This window comes from Mobula birostris, chromosome 10, assembly GCF_030028105.1.
Source record: "Mobula birostris isolate sMobBir1 chromosome 10, sMobBir1.hap1, whole genome shotgun sequence".
Classification (NCBI taxonomy): Eukaryota; Metazoa; Chordata; class Chondrichthyes; order Myliobatiformes; family Myliobatidae; genus Mobula; species Mobula birostris.
Window position 1 is genome coordinate 104,795,080 of NC_092379.1, and position 6,366 is coordinate 104,801,445.

General features: G+C 44.9%; 1 pseudogene; it reads right to left on the reverse strand.

The window, feature by feature from the left end:
* Positions 1 to 3,205: 3,205 nt before the first annotated feature.
* On the reverse strand, positions 3,206 to 6,148 carry LOC140203727 (uncharacterized; annotated as a pseudogene).
* Positions 6,149 to 6,366: the final 218 nt, after the last annotated feature.

Consider the following 6,366-nt stretch of genomic DNA (forward strand, 5'->3'; position numbering starts at 1 on the left):
CACTGAATTTTCCAATTTCAGGTACAGTAGTTCACATCCCCTCTATTTACTTCAACCTTTATCTATCTATCTATCTATCATCTCTCCTACCCCTTTTCTCCACTTAGTTCCATCCACTCATTATCCCCTTTCCATCTCATCTGTTTAGCGCTCCAAAGTGATTTCTACTTTCTAGTATCCACTTGCAATTACACTCATTATATCAGTGAGCTCAATTTGGTCTCTGACATTGATAAATACTGTGCAATGATGCATCAGGATTACCAATAAATAATCATTTTCATGTTACTTTTCCATCCTGTGTTGAGGGTAACTTGCTTCTATCCTGGTTCTGTGGTTCCAAGGAACATGATGCAGCCAGAGTGAGACTAGCCACGTTGATCTCAGATACTACAGGATCTGCTTGAAATAGCATTTGGATACGTAGCAAGGGTGGCAATGCACCCCTTTTGCCATCTGGACAGGGTTCCTTGTGCTCCCAATGAAGATGTGAAATTCTCAGTGCATTCCTGAATACACATCGTACATTTTGGATCGTCATGTGTTAGGGCTTCCCATAAGCTGATGGCGACGTCATACTTTTTCAAGCATGTTTTGAGAACATCTTCATTCCCTTCCTATACCTCTCTAGCAATCATTTCCCAATGCAGAGTGCCTGTTTTAGATAATCTGATGTGAGGCGATGTGGCTGTTCATCAGAGCGAATGGAATATACTGCTGGGGATTAGTGGAACCAGTACTGGGGATCCTCAACTGGAAATTAATTCTGTCAATGGCTTGCTTATTCAGACAGGGGATTTGGAGGATTTTGCGGTGAAGGACCTGTGCTGATGTTCCAAAGCGTTCAGATTGCGTATTAGAAGTGTACCGGAGAGATGAGAATATCACTGTCTGATAACTATGAGCTAAGATTGAGATTTTTATCTTTAAACTATCTTTTCCACAGGCTGTGCTGGTACATATTTGGCAGTGGTGAATTTCATTACAATTACTGGCCTATGCTGACTGGTAGCTGTTAGATATGGAACGGCATTTTTGTTTTTCCAGGATTTTACTGAGGGCCTTTATTGTGGGGGGAAATACCATGAGGGAGTGATTTGGTGATATTTTGCAATGGGGCAGGTTTGTAGGAATCTCCTGTGTAGTGCAGATTTAGTGTAGCATCCATTTTGTCATATGGTTCCTGATGATTTGAGCTCAGACTTAGAACATGTAGATGCAAGTGTTTTCTGTGTAAAACTGTTCAGTAACTAAAGATAGTTTAATCTTGTCGGTAGAGTGGAGGCAATATGAGTGAAACAGTTTCTCAATTGTCCTGAGGATCACTTTATTTATTTATTGAGATACAGCCCTTCAAGCCGTGCTGCCCAGCAATTCCCCTAATAATTCTAGCCTAACCACAGGACAATTTACAATGACCAATTAACCTATCAACTGGATACATCTTTGGACTATGGGAGGAAACCAGAGGACCCAGAGGAAATCCATAGGGAGAACACACAAACTCCTTACAGGCAGCTTCAGGAATTGAACCCAGATCAAAGTGCTAACCACTATTCTGCCATATGCTAACTTGCATAACTACTAGAAGCATATTGGAGATGAAGTAAGATTAAGAAGCATTATGGAGTAAAATTAACAAAAGTGTTGGATGAAGTCAATTCTGCTCTGAGATGGCATCTGTTGCAGATCCATTGATTAGAATTACAGGTTGTCCCCTATCTTATGATCAATGTTTGATGGAAATAAGGGCCTGACAGACTTCAGAAGCATATTCTACAATCTGTGGTAATTCACACAATTAAAGGGTTTTGTCAGCTGGTTGATGCTGCTCTTAGTGTACTCACATTTGTCATGTAGGCAAGATCGTGTCCATCGTGCCTCTAGTTTACAGAGTAGATACTGCAATTTTAGGAGCAGCTCTTCAGCTACTTCAAGTTCAAAGTAAATATATGTCACCCCCTACAACTCTGAGATTCATTTCCTTGTGGGCATTCATAGTAAATACAAGAAAAATAATAGAATCAACGGAAGTCTGCATCCAGCAGGTCGGGTAAACAAACAAGTGAAAAGTCAACAAACTGTGCAAAAATAAATTTAAAAAAAAAAAATAATAATAATAATAATAATAATAACTGCTCCACAACCTGATGGTAATAGCAACAACATAGACAGAGCCTCCACAGGATGCTGATGATGAAACTGAGCTTGCAGACAAAATTATCCTAACTTTTAACATCACTCTAACAGAATACATGGGGAATAACCCAACAAAATAACTCTACATATCAAAACAAAACACACCATTAAAGTTTGCAAAAGTTGTGTTATACTACTCAGTAATATTATATTACCACAATATTTAGGAAAATGATACATTTGAAGAACCAGACACAATAACATACTGCACAGTATTAGTTGCAGTGCATTGCAATGGCTCCAGAATGGAGACACTCTTTATAAGAAACCCAAAACTGATTAATGAAATGAGAACACCAAAATAGCACAGTTGAAACCTTAAGAGTAGAAACAGCCTGCATAATGGAGAATAAAGTGCATAACCCAAGCAAGAAATTTAAGAGAATAACCAAGGGGATATAAGCTCCATATAAGATACGGTGAAACTAATAAAAGCATTGTAGAATTTACAGATATACTAGCACAAAAGCTTGGTGCATACAAAGCCAGACTAAACAGATACATGAAACGCGTCAGACAAAAAAAAAACAGAACTATCAGCTCAGAAGAAATGAAAATGGTTTATACAGGACATTGAAACCAAATTTGATGCACCAAAATGTCACCAACCCTAGCACAAACTTACCAACCAACACAGAGATAATGCCCTTTTGATCTAATATCTGGTCAAACACGGTGACGCACAATTAAGAAACAAGCTGGATTAGGGAGGAAAAAGAATGTACCCACACATTTGAAGACAAACACCTGAAGTTACAATGAATATGGTAAAAGCAGATATAAAAAAATCCACAATAAGTACCAGCAGTGATAATATTCATAATTATTGGTATAAAAATATATTTGTCTTCATGCATACCTATTATATCAACAATTTTCTTAAAAATCCTGAAAATGTGACCATATGTTTGACAGAAGGTAAGCTGTGTACATACCTCTATTGATGCTTCTGGACACATCCTCAGTGATGTTCCTGGAATCATCGGGTATTTCGGGTCTTTCAACATCATACACTCTCCTCCAGGTGACCCAGCCGGGGCTGATCAGACCCCAGCTTGTGTCCAGATGGCTAGCTACTTATGACTCCATGGCTCCCCTCTTTTGAGCCACAGCCATCTTGAGGCCCTCTCTACCGTATCGGTGGTACTGCGGATGGCTCTCCTCTTCCTCTCTCCCTCAATGCCCAAAATGCTGAAGGCTCTAACTAAAGAACGGGCTACAAATCCCCTACAACCAACTTCCACTGGGTGACACCTCGCTCTCCATCCAGCCTGCTGACAGTTGCTGACCAGTCCTGCGTACTTGGAGAGCTTCCTTTCAGAGGCCTCTTCCAGGCTATCTTCCCATGGGACTGTCAGCTCCAGCAGCACCACTTGCTTAGTAGACTCAGACACTAGGACAATGTCTGGTCGCAGGGTGGTGGCTGCGATGTGGTTGGGGAACTTCAGCTGCCCTTCGAGGTCCACCAACAGCTGCCAGTCCCTTCAGAGGTCAGAATGCCTGCAGATGTTCTTTTGGCAGGTATTGGCTGCTCCCCAGCTCTGACAAAGGCAATGGTCTGCTTGGAGGGCTGGGACCGCTTCGCCCACTCAACTCCTGCGCTGACGGCTTCAGTGATGGTCTTCAGGACCTGATCATGCCTCCACTTGTACCGTCCCTCACCAAGTGCCCTTGCACAGCCGCTGAGGATGTGCTCCAGGGTTCCTCGCTTGGAGCACAGTGGGCACGCAGATGACTCTGCCTTGCCCCATGTGTGCAGGTTTGATGGGCTTGGAAGCACATCGTACACTGCCTGGATGAGAAATTGGATGCGGCGTGGTTCGGCTTTCCAAAGATCAGCCCAGGTCAGTTTCCTCTCAACCACATTCTCCCATCTTGTCCAAGCTCCCTGTTGCTTCATTTCCATCGCCTTGCAGGTTCTCCTCTCCTCCACTACTGCTCTCACCTCCTCCTGAACTAGACGACGCCTTTCCTTCCCTCTGGTGTCCATTTGGGGAGTTGGAAAGGATCCTAGCCCAGCTCGGCCTCGTATGACCACTCCCACCAGCCTCCTGTGACACAGCCTTGCCTCTGCTTCCTGAACAGCTTCCTCTGCCCTCCACTTCCTGCCAGTACTTACTTGGATCCCTGCTCTAGCCACCTTCCGGTCACTTGAGTCTCTATACTGTAGCACTTCTCTGGCTCTTGTTACCTTGAATTCCTCCTCCAAGGATTTGAACGGCAGTTGCAGTTTGTTGTGGTGTCCATAGAGTGCGATGCTGTTCAGGCTCTTTGGCAGCCCCAGCCATCTCCTGAGGTGGTTGCTAACCCTCTCCTCTAAGGTTTTGACTGTCAAGATCGGAACTGCATAGACGAGGAGGGGCCACAGGTTTCTGGGAAGAATGCCATGCTGATACACCCAGGCTTTAAACTTCCCGGGTAGGCCAGACTTGTCCGCAGATTTCAGCCAGCCATCCAACTCGGTGCAGGTTGCCTGAATGGATGTTGTGTCCCTTAAAGAGCTGTCAAAAACTGTGCCTAAGCTCTTGACTGGCTTTTCTGTGATGGTTGGGATGGCTGTGCCTGCGATGCTGAACCGGAACTTGTTCTCCACCTTCCCTTCCCTCAGCATCATCGATCTTGATTTGGCAGGTTTGAAACGCATCCGGGCCCACTCCACCATCTTTTTGAGCTCTTGCAGAACCCTCCGGCAGCCTGGGACTGATTCTGTGGTGACTGTGAGGTCATCCATGAACACCCTGATAGGTGGTTGCCATTGAGCAGATTTCATTCTGGGCCCTCTGCACTCTGGTTCAGCAGACATAGTGAGCATGTTCATGGCTAGGGAGAACAGTGTCACTGAGATAGTGCACCCTGTGATGATGCCGATCTCCACCTTGTGCCAGGTTGATGTAATTGCTCCTGAAGAGACCCTCATCCTGAAGTTGCTGTAGTAATCAGCGATAAGGTCCCTGATTCTGTTGGGGACGTGATATTTGGTCAGTGTGAGCTGCACCAGCTTGCGCAGAATGGAACCATATGCATTTGCCAGGTCGAGCCACAACACTGACAGGTTGCCCTTGTTCTCTCTGGCCGCCCTAATGAGCTGTGTCACCACACCGATGTGCTCCAGACACCCCGGCATCCCTGAAATGCCACCCTTCTGGACTGATGTATCAATATAGGTGTTCTTTTCTAGGTAGGTGCACAACCGGTTAGAAACTGCACTGAAGAAGATCTTCGCCTCGACACACAGCAGGAAGATGATGCGAAACTGATCTATCTGGGTGGTATTTTCTTCCTTTGGGATCCACACCCCTTCAGCCACTCTCCACTGTTCTGGGATCTTCCCCCTTCTCCAGAAGATTCTCAGGATCTTCCACAGACGCAGCAGGAGTCTGGGGCAATTCTTGTACACTTTGTATGAGGTGTTGCTTGGTCCTGGAGCTGAGCTTGCCCTTGCTTTGCAGACGACCTCTCTGACTTCCTTTAGTTGCAGCTCTGACATGTCGAACTGCACATCCAGTTCAGGTGGGTCTATTAGGATGTCGCACTCTCCCAACTCCTGCTCTCTTTCAGGATCATTATATATCTTCTTCAGATGTTGGTCTATGTCTTCCTGCGAACAGGCCAGTTTCCCACTGCGCTTCTCCCCCAGCAACTCCTTGGTGAACTTGAAGGTGTTGGTGATAAAGGCAGCACGTTTTTGGGCACTTTCACGACGCCGCCTCCGATGCCATTCTGCCCGGCGGAGGACCCTGACCTTCTTTCGTAGTATGCACATCAGCTGGGCCAAGCCAATGCGCTCCTCTTCTCCTGGCTCCTTGTATTGGGACTTCAGCGCTTTCATCTCCTGCCTGATGTTGTCGATCCTCAATGTTCTTTTGTTCTTCGAATTAGATGTTTTGGAGACTTCCTTCTCCTCTTCTCTAAACCATTCAGCTGCGATACTGACAATAATTGTTGTCATGGCTTGCAGCTTCCTATCAACCCCTCCCTTCGCCGTTGCCTCCAGAATTTAGTTAACATCTGTCCATTATTACAGATAGAGCAATACATAATAACCACCCGGATATAGTATTACAGGACAGACGATTACTTAATAGATATACAGTAGCTATTCCAAACACACATAACATACAGGAATCATTAAGTGAAAAGCTCTAGAAATATGCTGAATTAAAAGAG